Raw genomic sequence first — 19,910 nt, 5'->3', positions numbered from 1 at the left:
TTGATCCCCATATGGGCTAGGTTCTCCAGCATCTGAAGTGCCGTCAAGCTATCTTTTGACAAAGTCTTTGGCCTCTTTTGGGTGCCAAAAGTGGGGCCGTGATGCATGTGTATTTGAATCAAGGTTGCGTAGAGCGCAGTCATGTAACATGGCCAGTTCACTCCATTTTTTTAGAGTGTGGTGCAAATGTCATTTTCACATGCAACTTTCTGGTCTTCCATTGAGAGACGCTTATTTATGCCACAAGGTCAAAGAAGTTTGTTTTTTTGCCGTACCCCAATTCCACAGTGTTTTTGAACAATTTTTTGTAGTTGATGAGTAAAATGTCAGATGACCCTGACGTGATTTGAACACGCAACCTTCTGATCTGGAGTCAGACGCGCTACCGTTGCGCCACAAGGTCAATTAAACTTGAGTGCTCTGACCCTGTTCAGCACTCTTTTCGATCATGTATCTGTACTGGATCATGAAAAGTCTGATTTGATTTGGATGTGATTTCTAGGCACAATCTTCTGATGTGGAGTGAAACGCACAACCGTTGCGCAACAAGCTCTTGCTGCTGCATGTCAAACTAGATGCAGGAGGCAAAAACTGGAATTGTGTGTCATGTCTGCTTGCTCACTTTTGTTAAACCGTGGTTCTAATAACACGGAGGTTTCAGCTTTTGATCCCCATATGGGCTAGGTTCTCCAGCATCTGAAGTGCCGTCAAGCTATCTTTTGGCAAAGTCTTTGGCCTCTTTTGGGTGCCAAAAGTGGAGCCGTGATGCATGTGTATTTGAATCAAGGTTGCGTAGAGCGCAGTCATGTCACATGGCCAGTTCACTCCATTTTTTTAGAGTGTGGTGCAAATGTCATTTTCACATGCAACTTTCTGGTCTTCCATTGAGAGACGCTTATTTATGCCACAAGGTCAAAGAAGTTTGCTTTTTGTGCCGTAACCCAATTCCACAGTGTTTTTGAACAATTTTTTGTAGTTGATGAGTAAAATGTCAAATGACCCTGACGTGATTTGAACACGCAACCTTCTGATCTGGAGTCAGACGCGCTACCGTTGCGCCACAAGGTCAATGAAACTTGAGTGCTCTGACCATGTTCAGCACTCTTTTCGATCATGTATCTGTACTGGATCATGAAAAGTCTGATTTGATTTGGATGTGATTTCTAGGCACAATCTTCTGATGTGGAGTGAAACGCACAACCGTTGCGCAACAAGCTCTTGCTGCTGCATGTCAAAGTAGATGCAGGAGGCAAAAACTGGCATTGTGTGTCATGTCTGCTTGCTCACTTTTGTTAAACCGTGGTTCTAATAACACGGAGGTTTCAGCTTTTGATCCCCATATGGGCTAGGTTCTCCAGCATCTGAAGTGCCGTCAAGCTATCTTTTGACAAAGTCTTTGGCCTCTTTTGGGTGCCAAAAGTGGGGCCGTGATGCATGTGTATTTGAATCAAGGTTGCGTAGAGCGCAGTCATGTCACATGGCCAGTTCACTCCATTTTTTTAGAGTGTGGTGCAAATGTCATTTTCACATGCAACTTTCTGGTCTTCCATTGAGAGACGCTTATTTATGCCACAAGGTCAAAGAAGTTTGTTTTTTTGCCGTAACCCAATTCCACAGTGTTTTTGAACAATTTTTTGTAGTTGATGAGTAAAATGTCAGATGACCCTGACGTGATTTGAACACGCAACCTTCTGATCTGGAGTCAGACGCGCTACTGTTGCGCCACAAAGTCAATGAAACTTGAGTGCTCTGACCCTGTTCAGCACTCTTTTCGATCATATATCTGTACTGGATCATGAAAAGTCTGATTTGATTTGGATGTGATTTCTAGGCACAATCTTCTGATGTGGAGTGAAACGCACAACCGTTGTGCAACAAGCTCTTGCTGCTGCATGTCAAACTAGATGCAGGAGGCAAAAACTGGCATTGTGTGTCATGTCTGCTTGCTCACTTTTGTTAAACCGTGGTTCTAATAACACGGAGGTTTCAGCTTTTGATCCCCATATGGGCTAGGTTCTCCAGCATCTGAAGTGCCGTCAAGCTATCTTTTGACAAAGTTTTCGGCCTCTTTTGGGTGCCAAAAGTGGAGCCGTGATGCATGTGTATTTGAATCAAGGTTGCGTAGAGCGCAGTCATGTCACATTGCCAGTTCACTCCATTTTTTTAGAGTCTGGTGCAATTGTCATTTTAACATGCAACTTTCTGGTCTTCCATTGAGAGACGCTTATTTATGCCACAAGGTCAAAGAAGTTTGTTTTTTTGCCGTAACCCAATTCCACAGTGTTTTTGAACAATTTTTTGTAGTTGATGAGTAAAATGTAAGATGACCCTGACGTGATTTGAACACGCAACCTTCTGATCAGGAGTCAGACGTGCTACCGTTGCGCCACAAGGTCAATGAAACTTGAGTGCTCTGACCCTGTTCAGCACTCTTTTCGATCATGTATCTGTACTGGATCATGAAAAGTCTGATTTGATTTGGATGTGATTTTTAGGCACAATCTTCTGATGTGGAGTGAAACGCACAACCGTTGCGCAACAAGCTCTTGCTGCTGCATGTCAAACTAGATGCAGGAGGCAAAAACTGGCATTGTGTGTCATGTCTGCTTGCTCACTTTTGTTAAACCGTGGTTCTAATAACACGGAGGTTTCAGCTTTTGATCCCCATATGGGCTAGGTTCTCCAGCATCTGAAGTGCCGTCAAGCTATCTTTTGGCAAAGTTTTCGGCCTCTTTTGGGTGCCAAAAGTGGAGCCGTGATGCATGTGTATTTGAATCAAGGTTGCGTAGAGCGCAGTCATGTCACATGGCCAGTTCATCCCATTTTTTTAGAGTGTGGTGCAAATGTCATTTTCACATGCAACTTTCTGGTCTTCCATTGAGAGACGCTTATTTATGCCACAAGGTCAAAGAAGTTTGTTTTTTTGCCGTAACCCAATTCCACAGTGTTTTTGAACAATTTTTTGTAGTTGATGAGTAAAATGTCAGATGACCCTGACGTGATTTGAACACGCAACCTTCTGATCTGGAGTCAGACGCGCTACCGTTGCGCCACAAGGTCAATGAAACTTGAGTGCTCTGACCCTGTTCAGCACTCTTTTCGATCATGTATCTGTACTGGATCATGAAAAGTCTGATTTGATTTGGATGTGATTTCTAGGCACAATCTTCTGATGTGGAGTGAAACGCACAACCGTTGCGCAACAAGCTCTTGCTGCTGCATGTCAAACTAGATGCAGGAGGCAAAAACTGGCATTGTGTGTCATGTCTGCTTGCTCACTTTTGTTAAACCGTGGTTCTAATAACACGGAGGTTTCAGCTTTTGATCCCCATATGGGCTAGGTTCTCCAGCATCTGAAGTGCCGTCAAGCTATCTTTTGACAAAGTCTTCGGCCTCTTTTGGGTGCCAAAAGTGGAGCCGTGATGCATGTGTATTTGAATCAAGGTTGCGTAGAGCGCAGTCATGTCACATGGCCAGTTCACTCCATTTTTTTAGAGTGTGGTGCAAATGTCATTTTCACATGCAACTTTCTGGTCTTCCATTGAGAGACGCTTATTTATGCCACAAGGTCAAAGAAGTTTGTTTTTTTGCCGTAACCCAATTCCACAGTGTTTTTGAACAATTTTTTGTAGTTGATGAGTAAAATGTCAGATGACCCTGACGTGATTTGAACACGCAACCTTCTGATCTGGAGTCAGACGCGCTACCGTTGCGCCACAAGGTCAATGAAACTTGAGTGCTCTGACCCTGTTCAGCACTCTATTCGATCATGTATCTGTACTGGATCATGAAAAGTCTGATTTGATTTGGATGTGATTTCTAGGCACAATCTTCTGATGTGGAGTGAAACGCACAACCGTTGCGCAACAAGCTCTTGCTGCTGCATGTCAAACTGGATGCAGGAGGCAAAAACTGGCATTGTGTGTCATGTCTGCTTGCTCACTTTTGTTAAACCGTGGTTCTAATAACACGGAGGTTTCAGCTTTTGATCCCCATATGGGCTAGGTTCTCCAGCATCTGAAGTGCCGTGAAGCTATCTTTTGACAAAGTCTTCGGCCTCTTTTGGGTGCCAAAAGTGGAGCCGTGATGCATGTGTATTTGAATCAAGGTTGCGTAGAGCGCAGTCATGTCACATGGCCAGTTCACTCCATTTTTTTAGAGTGTGGTGCAAATGTCATTTTCCCATGCAACTTTCTGGTCTTCCATTGAGAGACGCTTATTTATGCCACAAGGTCAAAGAAGTTTGTTTTTTTGCCGTAACCCAATTCCACAGTGTTTTTGAACAATTTTTTGTAGTTGATGAGTAAAATGTCAGATGACCCTGACGTGATTTGAACACGCAACCTTCTGATCTGGAGTCAGACGCGCTACCGTTGCGCCACAAGGTCAATGAAACTTGAGTGCTCTGACCCTGTTCAGCACTCTTTTCGATCATGTATCTGTACTGGTTCATGAAAAGTCTGATTTGATTTGGATGTGATTTCTAGGAACAATCTTCTAATGTGGAGTGAAACGCACAACCGTTGCGCAACAAGCTCTTGCTGCTGCATGTCAAACTAGATGCAGGAGGCAAAAACTGGCATTGTGTGTCATGTCTGCTTGCTCACTTTTGTTAAACCGTGGTTCTAATAACACGGAGGTTTCAGCTTTTGATCCCCATATGGGCTAGGTTCTCCAGCATCTGAAGTGCCGTCAAGCTATCTTTTGACAAAGTCTTCGGCCTCTTTTGGGTGCCAAAAGTGGAGCCGTGATGCATGTGTATTTGAATCAAGGTTGCGTAGAGCGCAGTCATGTCACATGGCCAGTTCACTCCATTTTTTTAGAGTGTGGTGCAAATGTCATTTTCACATGCAACTTTCTGGTCTTCCATTGAGAGACGCTTATTTATGCCACAAGGTCAAAGAAGTTTGTTTTTTTGCCGTAACCCAATTCCACAGTGTTTTTTGAACAATTTTTTGTAGTTGATGAGTAAAATGTCAGATGACCCTGACGTGATTTGAACACGCAACCTTCTGATCTGGAGTCAGACGCGCTACCGTTGCGCCACAAGGTCAATGAAACTTGAGTGCTCTGACCCTGTTCAGCACTCTTTTCGATCATGTATCTGTACTGGTTCATGAAAAGTCTGATTTGATTTGGATGTGATTTCTAGGCACAATTTTCTGATGTGGAGTGAAACGCACAACCGTTGCGCAACAAGCTCTTGCTGCTGCATGTCAAACTAGATGCAGGAGGCAAAAACTGGCATTGTGTGTCATGTCTGCTTGCTCACTTTTGTTAAACCGTGGTTCTAATAACACGGAGGTTTCAGCTTTTGATCCCCATATGGGCTAGGTTCTCCAGCATCTGAAGTGCCGTCAAGCTATCTTTTGACAAAGTCTTCGGCCTCTTTTAGGTGCCAAAAGTGGAGCCGTGATGCATGTGTATTTGAATCAAGGTTGCGTAGAGCGCAGTCATGTCACATGGCCAGTTCACTCCATTTTTTTAGAGTGTGGTGCAAATGTAATTTTCACATGCAACTTTCTGGTCTTCCATTGAGAGACGCTTATTTATGCCACAAGGTCAAAGAAGTTTGTTTTTTTGCCGTAACCCAATTCCACAGTGTTTTTGAACAATTTTTTGTAGTTGATGAGTAAAATGTCAGATGACCCTGACGTGATTTGAACACGCAACCTTCTGATCTGGAGTCAGACGCGCTACCGTTGCGCCACAAGGTCAATGAAACTTGAGTGCTCTGACCCTGTTCAGCACTCTTTTCGATCATGTATCTGTACTGGTTCATGAAAAGTCTGATTTGATTTGGATGTGATTTCTAGGCACAATTTTCTGATGTGGAGTGAAACGCACAACCGTTGCGCAACAAGCTCTTGCTGCTGCATGTCAAACTAGATGCAGGAGGCAAAAACTGGCATTGTGTGTCATGTCTGCTTGCTCACTTTTGTTAAACCGTGGTTCTAATAACACGGAGGTTTCAGCTTTTGATCCCCATATGGGCTAGGTTCTCCAGCATCTGAAGTGCCGTCAAGCTATCTTTTGACAAAGTCTTCGGCCTCTTTTAGGTGCCAAAAGTGGAGCCGTGATGCATGTGTATTTGAATCAAGGTTGCGTAGAGCGCAGTCATGTCACATGGCCAGTTCACTCCATTTTTTTAGAGTGTGGTGCAAATGTCATTTTTACATGCAACTTTCTGGTCTTCCATTGAGAGACGCTTATTTATGCCACAAGGTCAAAGAAGTTTGCTTTTTTGCCGTTACCCAATTCCACAGTGTTTTTGAACAGTTTTTTGTAGTTGATGAGTAAAATGTCAGATGACCCTGACGTGATTTGAACACGCAACCTTCTGATCTGGAGTCAGACGCGCTACCGTTGCGCCACAAGGTCAATGAAACTTGAGTGCGCTGACACTGTTCAGCACTCTTTTCGATCATGTATCTGTACTGGTTCATGAAAAGTCTGATTTGATTTGGATGTGATTTCTAGGCACAATCTTCTGATGTGGAGTGAAACGCACAACCGTTGCGCAACAAGCTCTTGCTGCTGCATGTCAAACTAGATGCAGGAGGCAAAAACTGGCATTGTGTGTCATGTCTGCTTGCTCACTTTTGTTAAACCGTGGTTCTAATAACACGGAGGTTTCAGCTTTTGATCCCCATATGGGCTAGGTTCTCCAGCATCTGAAGTGCCGTCAAGCTATCTTTTGACAAAGTCTTCGGCCTCTTTTGGGTGCCAAAAGTGGAGCCGTGATGCATGTGTATTTGAATCAAGGTTGCGTAGAGCGCAGTCATGTCACATGGCCAGTTCACTCCATTTTTTTTAGAGTGTGGTGCAAATGTCATTTTCCCATGCAACTTTCTGGTCTTCCATTGAGAGACGCTTATTTATACCACAAGGTCAAAGAAGTTTGTTTTTTTGCCGTAACCCAATTCCACAGTGTTTTTGAACAATTTTTTGTAGTTGATGAGTAAAAAGTCAGATGACCCTGACGTGATTTGAACACGCAACCTTCTGATCTGGAGTCAGACGCGCTACCGTTGCGCCACAAGGTCAATGAAACTTGAGTGCTCTGACCCTGTTCAGCACTCTTTTCGATCATGTATCTGTACTGGTTCATGAAAAGTCTGATTTGATTTGGATGTGATTTCTAGGCACAATTTTCTGATGTGGAGTGAAACGCACAACCGTTGCGCAACAAGCTCTTGCTGCTGCATGTCAAACTAGATGCAGGAGGCAAAAACTGGCATTGTGTGTCATGTCTGCTTGCTCACTTTTGTTAAACCGTGGTTCTAATAACACGGAGGTTTCAGCTTTTGATCCCCATATGGGCTAGGTTCTCCAGCATCTGAAGTGCCATCAAGCTATCTTTTGACAAAGTTTTCAGCCTCTTTTGGGTGCCAAAAGTGGAGCCGTGATGCATGTGTATTTGAATCAAGGTTGCGTAGAGCGCAGTCATGTCACATGGCCAGTTCACTCCATTTTTTTAGAGTCTGGTGCAATTGTCATTTTAACATGCAACTTTCTGGTCTTCCATTGAGAGACGCTTATTTATGCCACAAGGTCAAAGAAGTTTGTTTTTTTGCCGTAACCCAATTCCACAGTGTTTTTGAACAATTTTTTGTAGTTGATGAGTAAAATGTCAGATGACCCTGACGTGATTTGAACACGCAACCTTCTGATCTGGAGTCAGGCGCGCTACCGTTGCGCCGCAAGGTCAATGAAACTTGAGTGCTCTGACCCTGTTCAGCACTCTTTTCGATCATGTATCTGTACTGGATCATGAAAAGTCTGATTTGATTTGGATGTGATTTCTAGGCACAATCTTCTGATGTGGAGTGAAACGCACAACCGTTGCGCAACAAGCTCTTGCTGCTGCATGTCAAACTAGATGCAGGAGGCAAAAACTGGCATTGTGTGTCATGTCTGCTTGCTCACTTTTGTTAAACCGTGGTTCTAATAACACGGAGGTTTCAGCTTTTGATCCCCATATGGGCTAGGTTCTCCAGCATCTGTAGTGCCGTCAAGCTATCTTTTGGCAAAGTTTTCGGCCTCTTTTGGGTGCCAAAAGTGGAGCCGTGATGCATGTGTATTTGAATCAAGGTTGCGTAGAGCGCAGTCATGTCACATGGCCAGTTCACTCCATTTTTTTAGAGTGTGGTGCAAATGTCATTTTCACATGCAACTTTCTGGTCTTCCATTGAGAGACGCTTATTTATGCCACAAGGTCAAAGAAGTTTGCTTTTTTGCCGTAACCCAATTCCACAGTGTTTTTGAACAATTTTTTGTAGTTGATGAGTAAAATGTCAGATGACCCTGACGTGATTTGAACACGCAACCTTCTGATCTGGAGTCAGACGCGCTACCGTTGCGCCACAAGGTCAATGAAACTTGAGTGCTCTGACCATGTTCAGCACTCTTTTCGATCATGTATCTGTACTGGATCATGAAAAGTCTGATTTGATTTGGATGTGATTTCTAGGCACAATCTTCTGATGTGGAGTGAAACGCACAACCGTTGCGCAACAAGCTCTTGCTGCTGCATGTCAAAGTAGATGCAGGAGGCAAAAACTGGCATTGTGTGTCATGTCTGCTTGCTCACTTTTGTTAAACCGTGGTTCTAATAACACGGAGGTTTCAGCTTTTGATCCCCATATGGGCTAGGTTCTCCAGCATCTGAAGTGCCGTCAAGCTATCTTTTGACAAAGTCTTTGGCCTCTTTTGGGTGCCAAAAGTGGGGCCGTGATGCATGTGTATTTGAATCAAGGTTGCGTAGAGCGCAGTCATGTCACATGGCCAGTTCACTCCATTTTTTTAGAGTGTGGTGCAAATGTCATTTTCACATGCAACTTTCTGGTCTTCCATTGAGAGACGCTTATTTATGCCACAAGGTCAAAGAAGTTTGTTTTTTTGCCGTAACCCAATTCCACAGTGTTTTTGAACAATTTTTTGTAGTTGATGAGTAAAATGTCAGATGACCCTGACGTGATTTGAACACGCAACCTTCTGATCTGGAGTCAGACGCGCTACCGTTGCGCCACAAGGTCAATTAAACTTGAGTGCTCTGACCCTGTTCAGCACTCTTTTCGATCATGTATCTGTACTGGATCATGAAAAGTCTGATTTGATTTGGATGTGATTTCTAGGCACAATCTTCTGATGTGGAGTGAAATGCACAACCGTTGCGCAACAAGCTCTTGCTGCTGCATGTCAAACTAGATGCAGGAGGCAAAAACTGGAATTGTGTGTCATGTCTGCTTGCTCACTTTTGTTAAACCGTGGTTCTAATAACACGGAGGTTTCAGCTTTTGATCCCCATATGGGCTAGGTTCTCCAGCATCTGAAGTGCCGTCAAGCTATCTTTTGGCAAAGTCTTTGGCCTCTTTTGGGTGCCAAAAGTGGAGCCGTGATGCATGTGTATTTGAATCAAGGTTGCGTAGAGCGCAGTCATGTCACATGGCCAGTACACTCCATTTTTTTAGAGTGTGGTGCAAATGTCATTTTCACATGCAACTTTCTGGTCTTCCATTGAGAGACGCTTATTTATGCCACAAGGTCAAAGAAGTTTGCTTTTTGTGCCGTAACCCAATTCCACAGTGTTTTTGAACAATTTTTTGTAGTTGATGAGTAAAATGTCAAATGACCCTGACGTGATTTGAACACGCAACCTTCTGATCTGGAGTCAGACGCGCTACCGTTGCGCCACAAGGTCAATGAAACTTGAGTGCTCTGACCATGTTCAGCACTCTTTTCGATCATGTATCTGTACTGGATCATGAAAAGTCTGATTTGATTTGGATGTGATTTCTAGGCACAATCTTCTGATGTGGAGTGAAACGCACAACCGTTGCGCAACAAGCTCTTGCTGCTGCATGTCAAAGTAGATGCAGGAGGCAAAAACTGGCATTGTGTGTCATGTCTGCTTGCTTACTTTTGTTAAACCGTGGTTCTAATAACACGGAGGTTTCAGCTTTTGATCCCCATATGGGCTAGGTTCTCCAGCATCTGAAGTGCCGTCAAGCTATCTTTTGACAAAGTCTTTGGCCTCTTTTGGGTGCCAAAAGTGGGGCCGTGATGCATGTGTATTTGAATCAAGGTTGCGTAGAGCGCAGTCATGTCACATGGCCAGTTCACTCCATTTTTTTAGAGTGTGGTGCAAATGTCATTTTCACATGCAACTTTCTGGTCTTCCATTGAGAGACGCTTATTTATGCCACAAGGTCAAAGAAGTTTGTTTTTTTGCCGTAACCCAATTCCACAGTGTTTTTGAACAATTTTTTGTAGTTGATGAGTAAAATGTCAGATGACCCTGACGTGATTTGAACACGCAACCTTCTCATCTGGAGTCAGACGCGCTACCGTTGCCGTCAAGCTATCTTTTGACAAAGTCTTCGGCCTCTTTTAGGTGCCAAAAGTGGAGCCGTGATGCATGTGTATTTGAATCAAGGTTGCGTAGAGCGCAGTCATGTCACATGGCCAGTTCACTCCATTTTTTTTAGAGTGTGGTGCAAATGTCATTTTCCCATGCAACTTTCTGGTCTTCCATTGAGAGACGCTTATTTATGCCACAAGGTCAAAGAAGTTTGCTTTTTTGCCGTTACCCAATTCCACAGTGTTTTTGAACAGTTTTTTGTAGTTGATGAGTAAAATGTCAGATGACCCTGACGTGATTTGAACACGCAACCTTCTGATCTGGAGTCAGACGCGCTACCGTTGCGCCACAAGGTCAATGAAACTTGAGTGCTCTGACCCTGTTCAGCACTCTTTTCGATCATGTATCTGTACTGGATCATGAAAAGTCTGATTTGATTTGGATGTGATTTCTAGGCACAATCTTCTGATGTGGAGTGAAACGCACAACCGTTGCGCAACAAGTTCTTGCTGCTGCATGTCAAACTAGATGCAGGAGGCAAAAACTGGCATTGTGTGTCATGTCTGCTTGCTCACTTTTGTTAAACCGTGGTTCTAATAACACGGAGGTTTCAGCTTTTGATCCCCATATGGGCTAGGTTCTCCAGCATCTGAAGTGCCGTCAAGCTATCTTTTGACAAAGTCTTCAGCCTCTTTTGGGTACCAAAAGTGGAGCCGTGATGCATGTGTATTTGAATCAAGGTTGCGTAGAGCGCAGTCATGTCACATGGCCAGTTCACTCCATTTTTTTAGAGTGTGGTGCAAATGTCATTTTCACATGCAACTTTCTGGTCTTCCATTGAGAGACGCTTATTTATGCCACAAGGTCAAAGAAGTTTGTTTTTTTGCCGTAACTCAATTCCACAGTGTTTTTGAACAATTTTTTGTAGTTGATGAGTAAAATGTCAGATGACCCTGACGTGATTTGAACACGCAACCTTCTGATCTGGAGTCAGACGCGCTACTGTTGCGCCACAAGGTCAATGAAACTTGAGTGCTCTGACCCTGTTCAGCACTCTTTTCGATCATGTATCTGTACTGGATCATGAAAAGTCTGATTTGATTTGGATGTGATTTCTAGGCACAATCTTCTGATGTGGAGTGAAACGCACAACCGTTGTGCAACAAGCTCTTGCTGCTGCATGTCAAACTAGATGCAGGAGGCAAAAACTGGCATTGTGTGTCATATCTGCTTGCTCACTTTTGTTAAACCGTGGTTCTAATAACACGGAGGTTTCAGCTTTTGATCCCCATATGGGCTAGGTTCTCCAGCATCTGAAGTGCCGTCAAGCTATCTTTTGACAAAGTCTTCGGCCTCTTTTAGGTGCCAAAAGTGGAGCCGTGATGCATGTGTATTTGAATCAAGGTTGCGTAGAGCGCAGTCATGTCACATGGCCAGTTCACTCCATTTTTTTAGAGTGTGGTGCAAATGTCATTTTCACATGCAACTTTCTGGTCTTCCATTGAGAGACGCTTATTTATGCCACAAGGTCAAAGAAGTTTGCTTTTTTGCCGTTACCCAATTCCACAGTGTTTTTGAACAGTTTTTTGTAGTTGATGAGTAAAATGTCAGATGACCCTGACGTGATTTGAACACGCAACCTTCTGATCTGGAGTCAGACGCGCTACTGTTGCGCCACAAGGTCAATGAAACTTGAGTGCTCTGACCCTGTTCAGCACTCTTTTCGATCATGTATCTGTACTGGATCATGAAAAGTCTGATTTGATTTGGATGTGATTTCTAGGCACAATCTTCTGATGTGGAGTGAAACGCACAACCGTTGCGCAACAAGCTCTTGCTGCTGCATGTCAAACTAGATGCAGGAGGCAAAAACTGGCATTGTGTGTCATGTCTGCTTGCTCACTTTTGTTAAACCGTGGTTCTAATAACACGGAGGTTTCAGCTTTTGATCCCCATATGGGCTAGGTTCTCCAGCATCTGAAGTGCCGTCAAGCTATCTTTTGACAAAGTCTTCAGCCTCTTTTGGGTACCAAAAGTGGAGCCGTGATGCATGTGTATTTGAATCAAGGTTGCGTAGAGCGCAGTCATGTCACATGGCCAGTTCACTCCATTTTTTTAGAGTGTGGTGCAAATGTCATTTTCACATGCAACTTTCTGGTCTTCCATTGAGAGACGCTTATTTATGCCACAAGGTCAAAGAAGTTTGTTTTTTTGCCGTAACTCAATTCCACAGTGTTTTTGAACAATTTTTTGTAGTTGATGAGTAAAATGTCAGATGACCCTGACGTGATTTGAACACGCAACCTTCTGATCTGGAGTCAGACGCGCTACTGTTGCGCCACAAGGTCAATGAAACTTGAGTGCTCTGACCCTGTTCAGCACTCTTTTCGATCATGTATCTGTACTGGTTCATGAAAAGTCTGATTTGATTTGGATGTGATTTCTAGGCACAATCTTCTAATGTGGAGTGAAACGCACAACCGTTGCGCAACAAGCTCTTGCTGCTGCATGTCAAACTAGATGCAGGAGGCAAAAACTGGCATTGTGTGTCATGTCTGCTTGCTCACTTTTGTTAAACCGTGGTTCTAATAACACGGAGGTTTCAGCTTTTGATCCCCATATGGGCTAGGTTCTCCAGCATCTGAAGTGCCGTCAAGCTATCTTTTGACAAAGTCTTCAGCCTCTTTTGGGTACCAAAAGTGGAGCCGTGATGCATGTGTATTTGAATCAAGGTTGCGTAGAGCGCAGTCATGTGACATGGCCAGTTCACTCCATTTTTTTAGAGTGTGGTGCAAATGTCATTTTCACATGCAACTTTCTGGTCTTCCATTGAGAGACGCTTATTTATGCCACAAGGTCAAAGAAGTTTGTTTTTTTGCCGTAACTCAATTCCACAGTGTTTTTGAACAATTTTTTGTAGTTGATGAGTAAAATGTCAGATGACCCTGACGTGATTTGAACACGCAACCTTCTGATCTGGAGTCAGACGCGCTACTGTTGCGCCACAAGGTCAATGAAACTTGAGTGCTCTGACCCTGTTCAGCACTCTTTTCGATCATGTATCTGTACTGGATCATGAAAAGTCTGATTTGATTTGGATGTGATTTCTAGGCACAATCTTCTAATGTGGAGTGAAACGCACAACCGTTGCGCAACAAGCTCTTGCTGCTGCATGTCAAACTAGATGCAGGAGGCAAAAACTGGCATTGTGTGTCATGTCTGCTTGCTCACTTTTGTTAAACCGTGGTTCTAATAACACGGAGGTTTCAGCTTTTGATCCCCATATGGGCTAGGTTCTCCAGCATCTGAAGTGCCGTCAAGCTATCTTTTGACAAAGTCTTCAGCCTCTTTTGGGTACCAAAAGTGGAGCCGTGATGCATGTGTATTTGAATCAAGGTTGCGTAGAGCGCAGTCATGTGACATGGCCAGTTCACTCCATTTTTTTAGAGAGTGGTGCAAATGTCATTTTCACATGCAACTTTCTGGTCTTCCATTGAGAGACGCTTATTTATGCCACAAGGTCAAAGAAGTTTGTTTTTTTGCCGTAACTCAATTCCACAGTGTTTTTGAACAATTTTTTGTAGTTGATGAGTAAAATGTCAGATGACCCTGACGTGATTTGAACACGCAACCTTCTGATCTGGAGTCAGACGTGCTACTGTTGCGCCACAAGGTCAATGAAACTTGAGTGCTCTGACCCTGTTCAGCACTCTTTTCGATCATGTATCTGTACTGGTTCATGAAAAGTCTGATTTGATTTGGATGTGATTTCTAGGCACAATCTTCTAATGTGGAGTGAAACGCACAACCGTTGCGCAACAAGCTCTTGCTGCTGCATGTCAAACTAGATGCAGGAGGCAAAAACTGGCATTGTGTGTCATGTCTGCTTGCTCACTTTTGTTAAACCGTGGTTCTAATAACACGGAGGTTTCAGCTTTTGATCCCCATATGGGCTAGGTTCTCCAGCATCTGAAGTGCCGTCAAGCTATCTTTTGACAAAGTCTTCGGCCTCTTTTGGGTGCCAAAAGTGGAGCCGTGATGCATGTGTATTTGAATCAAGGTTGCGTAGAGCGCAGTCATGTCACATGGCCAGTTCACTCCATTTTTTTAGAGTGTGGTGCAAATGTCATTTTCCCATGCAACTTTCTGGTCTTCCATTGAGAGACGCTTATTTATGCCACAAGGTCAAAGAAGTTTGTTTTTTTGCCGTAACCCAATTCCACAGTGTTTTTGAACAATTTTTTGTAGTTGATGAGTAAAATGTCAGATGACCCTGACGTGATTTGAACACGCAACCTTCTGATCTGGAGTCAGACGCGCTACCGTTGCGCCACAAGGTCAATGAAACTTGAGTGCTCTGACCCTGTTCAGCACTCTTTTCGATCATGTATCTGTACTGGTTCATGAAAAGTCTGATTTGATTTGGATGTGATTTCTAGGCACAATTTTCTGATGTGGAGTGAAACGCACAACCGTTGCGCAACAAGCTCTTGCTGCTGCATGTCAAACTAGATGCAGGAGGCAAAAACTGGCATTGTGTGTCATGTCTGCTTGCTCACTTTTGTTAAACCGTGGTTTCAATAACACGGAGGTTTCAGCTTTTGATCCCCATATGGGCTAGGTTCTCCAGCATCTGAAGTGCCGTCAAGCTATCTTTTGACAAAGTCTTCGGCCTCTTTTAGGTGCCAAAAGTGGAGCCGTGATGCATGTGTATTTGAATCAAGGTTGCGTAGAGCGCAGTCATGTCACATGGCCAGTTCACTCCATTTTTTTAGAGTGTGGTGCAAATGTCATTTTCACATGCAACTTTCTGGTCTTCCATTGAGAGACGCTTATTTATGCCACAAGGTCAAAGAAGTTTGCTTTTTTGCCGTAACCCAATTCCACAGTGTTTTTGAACAATTTTTTGTAGTTGATGAGTAAAATGTCAGATGACCCTGACGTGATTTGAACACGCAACCTTCTGATCTGGAGTCAGACGCGCTACTGTTGCGCCACAAGGTCAATGAAACTTGAGTGCTCTGACCCTGTTCAGCACTCTTTTCGATCATGTATCTGTACTGGTTCATGAAAAGTCTGATTTGATTTGGATGTGATTTCTAGGCACAATCTTCTAATGTGGAGTGAAACGCACAACCGTTGCGCAACAAGCTCTTGCTGCTGCATGTCAAACTAGATGCAGGAGGCAAAAACTGGCATTGTGTGTCATGTCTGCTTGCTCACTTTTGTTAAACCGTGGTTCTAATAACACGGAGGTTTCAGCTTTTGATCCCCATATGGGCTAGGTTCTCCAGCATCTGAAGTGCCGTCAAGCTATCTTTTGACAAAGTCTTCAGCCTCTTTTGGGTACCAAAAGTGGAGCCGTGATGCATGTGTATTTGAATCAAGGTTGCGTAGAGCGCAGTCATGTGACATGGCCAGTTCACTCCATTTTTTTAGAGTGTGGTGCAAATGTCATTTTCACATGCAACTTTCTGGTCTTCCATTGAGAGACGCTTATTTATGCCACAAGGTCAAAGAAGTTTGTTTTTTTGCCGTAACTCAATTCCACAGTGTTTTTGAACAATTTTTTGTAGTTGATGAGTAAAATGTCAGATGACCCTGACGTGATTTGAACACGCAACCTTCTGATCTGGAGTCAGACGCGCTACTGTTGCGCCACAAGGTCAATGAAACTTGAGTGCTCTGACCCTGTTCAGCACTCTTTTCGATCATGTATCTGTACTGGTTCATGAAAAGTCTGATTTGATTTGGATGTGATTTCTAGGCACAATCTTCTAATGTGGAGTGAAACGCACAACCGTTGCGCAACAAGCTCTTGCTGCTGCATGTCAAACTAGATGCAGGAGGCAAAAACTGGCATTGTGTGTCATGTCTGCTTGCTCACTTTTGTTAAACCGTGGTTCTAATAACACGGAGGTTTCAGCTTTTGATCCCCATATGGGCTAGGTTCTCCAGCATCTGAAGTGCCGTCAAGCTATCTTTTGACAAAGTCTTCAGCCTCTTTTGGGTACCAAAAGTGGAGCCGTGATGCATGTGTATTTGAATCAAGGTTGCGTAGAGCGCAGTCATGTGACATGGCCAGTTCACTCCATTTTTTTAGAGTGTGGTGCAAATGTCATTTTCACATGCAACTTTCTGGTCTTCCATTGAGAGACGCTTATTTATGCCACAAGGTCAAAGAAGTTTGTTTTTTTGCCGTAACTCAATTCCACAGTGTTTTTGAACAATTTTTTGTAGTTGATGAGTAAAATGTCAGATGACCCTGACGTGATTTGAACACGCAACCTTCTGATCTGGAGTCAGACGTGCTACTGTTGCGCCACAAGGTCAATGAAACTTGAGTGCTCTGACCCTGTTCAGCACTCTTTTCGATCATGTATCTGTACTGGTTCATGAAAAGTCTGATTTGATTTGGATGTGATTTCTAGGCACAATCTTCTAATGTGGAGTGAAACGCACAACCGTTGCGCAACAAGCTCTTGCTGCTGCATGTCAAACTAGATGCAGGAGGCAAAAACTGGCATTGTGTGTCATGTCTGCTTACTCACTTTTGTTAAACCGTGGTTCTAATAACACGGAGGTTTCAGCTTTTGATCCCCATATGGGCTAGGTTCTCCAGCATCTGAAGTGCCGTCAAGCTATCTTTTGACAAAGTCTTCGGCCTCTTTTGGGTGCCAAAAGTGGAGCCGTGATGCATGTGTATTTGAATCAAGGTTGCGTAGAGCGCAGTCATGTCACATGGCCAGTTCACTCCATTTTTTTAGAGTGTGGTGCAAATGTCATTTTCCCATGCAACTTTCTGGTCTTCCATTGAGAGACGCTTATTTATGCCACAAGGTCAAAGAAGTTTGTTTTTTTGCCGTAACCCAATTCCACAGTGTTTTTGAACAATTTTTTGTAGTTGATGAGTAAAATGTCAGATGACCCTGACGTGATTTGAACACGCAACCTTCTGATCTGGAGTCAGACGCGCTACCGTTGCGCCACAAGGTCAATGAAACTTGAGTGCGCTGACCCTGTTCAGCACTCTTTTCGATCATGTATCTGTACTGGTTCATGAAAAGTCTGATTTGATTTGGATGTGATTTCTAGGCACAATTTTCTGATGTGGAGTGAAACGCACAACCGTTGCGCAACAAGCTCTTGCTGCTGCATGTCAAACTAGATGCAGGAGGCAAAAACTGGCATTGTGTGTCATGTCTGCTTGCTCACTTTTGTTAAACCGTGGTTCTAATAACACGGAGGTTTCAGCTTTTGATCCCCATATGGGCTAGGTTCTCCAGCATCTGAAGTGCCGTCAAGCTATCTTTTGACAAAGTCTTCGGCCTCTTTTAGGTGCCAAAAGTGGAGCCGTGATGCATGTGTATTTGAATCAAGGTTGCGTAGAGCGCAGTCATGTCACATGGCCAGTTCACTCCATTTTTTTAGAGTGTGGTGCAAATGTCATTTTCACATGCAACTTTCTGGTCTTCCATTGAGAGACGCTTATTTATGCCACAAGGTCAAAGAAGTTTGCTTTTTTGCCGTAACCCAATTCCACAGTGTTTTTGAACAATTTTTTGTAGTTGATGAGTAAAATGTCAGATGACCCTGACGTGATTTGAACACGCAACCTTCTGATCTGGAGTCAGACGCGCTACTGTTGCGCCACAAGGTCAATGAAACTTGAGTGCTCTGACCCTGTTCAGCACTCTTTTCGATCATATATCTGTACTGGATCATGAAAAGTCTGATTTGATTTGGATGTGATTTCTAGGCACAATCTTCTGATGTGGAGTGAAACGCACAACCGTTGTGCAACAAGCTCTTGCTGCTGCATGTCAAACTAGATGCAGGAGGCAAAAACTGGCATTGTGTGTCATGTCTGCTTGCTCACTTTTGTTAAACCGTGGTTCTAATAACACGGAGGTTTCAGCTTTTGATCCCCATATGGGCTAGGTTCTCCAGCATCTGAAGTGCCGTCAAGCTATCTTTTGACAAAGTCTTCAGCCTCTTTTGGGTACCAAAAGTGGAGCCGTGATGCATGTGTATTTGAATCAAGGTTGCGTAGAGCGCAGTCATGTCACATGGCCAGTTCACTCCATTTTTTTAGAGTGTGGTGCAAATGTCATTTTCACATGCAACTTTCTGGTCTTCCATTGAGAGACGCTTATTTATGCCACAAGGTCAAAGAAGTTTGTTTTTTTGCCGTAACTCAATTCCACAGTGTTTTTGAACAATTTTTTGTAGTTGATGAGTAAAATGTCAGATGACCCTGACGTGATTTGAACACGCAACCTTCTGATCTGGAGTCAGACGCGCTACTGTTGCACCACAAGGTCAATGAAACTTGAGTGCTCTGACCCTGTTCAGCACTCTTTTCGATCATGTATCTGTACTGGTTCATGAAAAGTCTGATTTGATTTGGATGTGATTTCTAGGCACAATCTTCTAATGTGGAGTGAAACGCACAACCGTTGCGCAACAAGCTCTTGCTGCTGCATGTCAAACTAGATGCAGGAGGCAAAAACTGGCATTGTGTGTCATGTCTGCTTGCTCACTTTTGTTAAACCGTGGTTCTAATAACACGGAGGTTTCAGCTTTTGATCCCCATATGGGCTAGGTTCTCCAGCATCTGAAGTGCCGTCAAGCTATCTTTTGACAAAGTCTTCAGCCTCTTTTGGGTACCAAAAGTGGAGCCGTGATGCATGTGTATTTGAATCAAGGTTGCGTAGAGCGCAGTCATGTCACATGGCCAGTTCACTCCATTTTTTTAGAGTGTGGTGCAAATGTCATTTTCACATGCAACTTTCTGGTATTCCATTGAGAGACGCTTATTTATGCCACAAGGTCAAAGAAGTTTGTTTTTTTGCCGTAACTCAATTCCACAGTGTTTTTGAACAATTTTTTGTAGTTGATGAGTAAAATGTCAGATGACCCTGACGTGATTTGAACACGCAACCTTCTGATCTGGAGTCAGACGCGCTACTGTTGCGCCACAAGGTCAATGAAACTTGAGTGCTCTGACCCTGTTCAGCACTCTTTTCGATCATGTATCTGTACTGGTTCATGAAAAGTCTGATTTGATTTGGATGTGATTTCTAGGCACAATCTTCTAATGTGGAGTGAAACGCACAACCGTTGCGCAACAAGCTCTTGCTGCTGCATGTCAAACTAGATGCAGGAGGCAAAAACTGGCATTGTGTGTCATGTCTGCTTGCTCACTTTTGTTAAACCGTGGTTCTAATAACACGGAGGTTTCAGCTTTTGATCCCCATATGGGCTAGGTTCTCCAGCATCTGAAGTGCCGTCAAGCTATCTTTTGGCAAAGTCTTTGGCCTCTTTTGGGTGCCAAAAGTGGAGCCGTGATGCATGTGTATTTGAATCAAGGTTGCGTAGAGCGCAGTCATGTCACATGGCCAGTACACTCCATTTTTTTAGAGTGTGGTGCAAATGTCATTTTCACATGCAACTTTCTGGTCTTCCATTGAGAGACGCTTATTTATGCCACAAGGTCAAAGAAGTTTGCTTTTTGTGCCGTAACCCAATTCCACAGTGTTTTTGA

At 43.6% G+C, this 19,910-nt stretch overlaps 16 non-coding genes across 16 annotated transcripts; all 16 read right to left on the bottom strand.

Annotated features, from left to right (window-relative positions):
* Positions 1-331: 331 nt before the first annotated feature.
* Positions 332-403, bottom strand: TRNAW-CCA (transfer RNA tryptophan (anticodon CCA)). The gene has a single exon. It is a non-coding gene; the product is annotated as a tRNA-Trp (tRNA).
* Positions 404-996: 593 nt separating this feature from the next.
* TRNAW-CCA (transfer RNA tryptophan (anticodon CCA)) lies at positions 997-1,068 on the bottom strand. Its single transcript has one exon. It is a non-coding gene; the product is annotated as a tRNA-Trp (tRNA).
* Positions 1,069-2,324: 1,256 nt separating this feature from the next.
* On the bottom strand, positions 2,325-2,396 carry TRNAR-CCU (transfer RNA arginine (anticodon CCU)). Its single transcript has one exon. It is a non-coding gene; the product is annotated as a tRNA-Arg (tRNA).
* Positions 2,397-2,988: 592 nt separating this feature from the next.
* On the bottom strand, positions 2,989-3,060 carry TRNAW-CCA (transfer RNA tryptophan (anticodon CCA)). The gene has a single exon. It is a non-coding gene; the product is annotated as a tRNA-Trp (tRNA).
* Positions 3,061-3,652: 592 nt separating this feature from the next.
* Positions 3,653-3,724, bottom strand: TRNAW-CCA (transfer RNA tryptophan (anticodon CCA)). Its single transcript has one exon. It is a non-coding gene; the product is annotated as a tRNA-Trp (tRNA).
* A 592-nt stretch (positions 3,725-4,316) lies between these two features.
* Positions 4,317-4,388, bottom strand: TRNAW-CCA (transfer RNA tryptophan (anticodon CCA)). Its single transcript has one exon. It is a non-coding gene; the product is annotated as a tRNA-Trp (tRNA).
* Positions 4,389-4,981: 593 nt separating this feature from the next.
* On the bottom strand, positions 4,982-5,053 carry TRNAW-CCA (transfer RNA tryptophan (anticodon CCA)). The gene has a single exon. It is a non-coding gene; the product is annotated as a tRNA-Trp (tRNA).
* A 592-nt stretch (positions 5,054-5,645) lies between these two features.
* TRNAW-CCA (transfer RNA tryptophan (anticodon CCA)) lies at positions 5,646-5,717 on the bottom strand. The gene has a single exon. It is a non-coding gene; the product is annotated as a tRNA-Trp (tRNA).
* Positions 5,718-6,309: 592 nt separating this feature from the next.
* On the bottom strand, positions 6,310-6,381 carry TRNAW-CCA (transfer RNA tryptophan (anticodon CCA)). Its single transcript has one exon. It is a non-coding gene; the product is annotated as a tRNA-Trp (tRNA).
* Positions 6,382-6,974: 593 nt separating this feature from the next.
* TRNAW-CCA (transfer RNA tryptophan (anticodon CCA)) lies at positions 6,975-7,046 on the bottom strand. Its single transcript has one exon. It is a non-coding gene; the product is annotated as a tRNA-Trp (tRNA).
* A 1,256-nt stretch (positions 7,047-8,302) lies between these two features.
* Positions 8,303-8,374, bottom strand: TRNAW-CCA (transfer RNA tryptophan (anticodon CCA)). Its single transcript has one exon. It is a non-coding gene; the product is annotated as a tRNA-Trp (tRNA).
* Positions 8,375-8,966: 592 nt separating this feature from the next.
* On the bottom strand, positions 8,967-9,038 carry TRNAW-CCA (transfer RNA tryptophan (anticodon CCA)). The gene has a single exon. It is a non-coding gene; the product is annotated as a tRNA-Trp (tRNA).
* Positions 9,039-9,631: 593 nt separating this feature from the next.
* Positions 9,632-9,703, bottom strand: TRNAW-CCA (transfer RNA tryptophan (anticodon CCA)). Its single transcript has one exon. It is a non-coding gene; the product is annotated as a tRNA-Trp (tRNA).
* A 944-nt stretch (positions 9,704-10,647) lies between these two features.
* On the bottom strand, positions 10,648-10,719 carry TRNAW-CCA (transfer RNA tryptophan (anticodon CCA)). Its single transcript has one exon. It is a non-coding gene; the product is annotated as a tRNA-Trp (tRNA).
* Positions 10,720-14,631: 3,912 nt separating this feature from the next.
* TRNAW-CCA (transfer RNA tryptophan (anticodon CCA)) lies at positions 14,632-14,703 on the bottom strand. The gene has a single exon. It is a non-coding gene; the product is annotated as a tRNA-Trp (tRNA).
* A 2,584-nt stretch (positions 14,704-17,287) lies between these two features.
* On the bottom strand, positions 17,288-17,359 carry TRNAW-CCA (transfer RNA tryptophan (anticodon CCA)). Its single transcript has one exon. It is a non-coding gene; the product is annotated as a tRNA-Trp (tRNA).
* Positions 17,360-19,910: the final 2,551 nt, after the last annotated feature.

This window comes from Eleutherodactylus coqui, chromosome 2 (assembly GCF_035609145.1).
Source record: "Eleutherodactylus coqui strain aEleCoq1 chromosome 2, aEleCoq1.hap1, whole genome shotgun sequence".
NCBI classification, from domain to species: domain Eukaryota; kingdom Metazoa; phylum Chordata; class Amphibia; order Anura; family Eleutherodactylidae; genus Eleutherodactylus; species Eleutherodactylus coqui.
The sequence above is the reverse complement of the archived record's forward strand: the minus strand, read 5'-3'. Positions and strand labels throughout refer to the sequence as shown.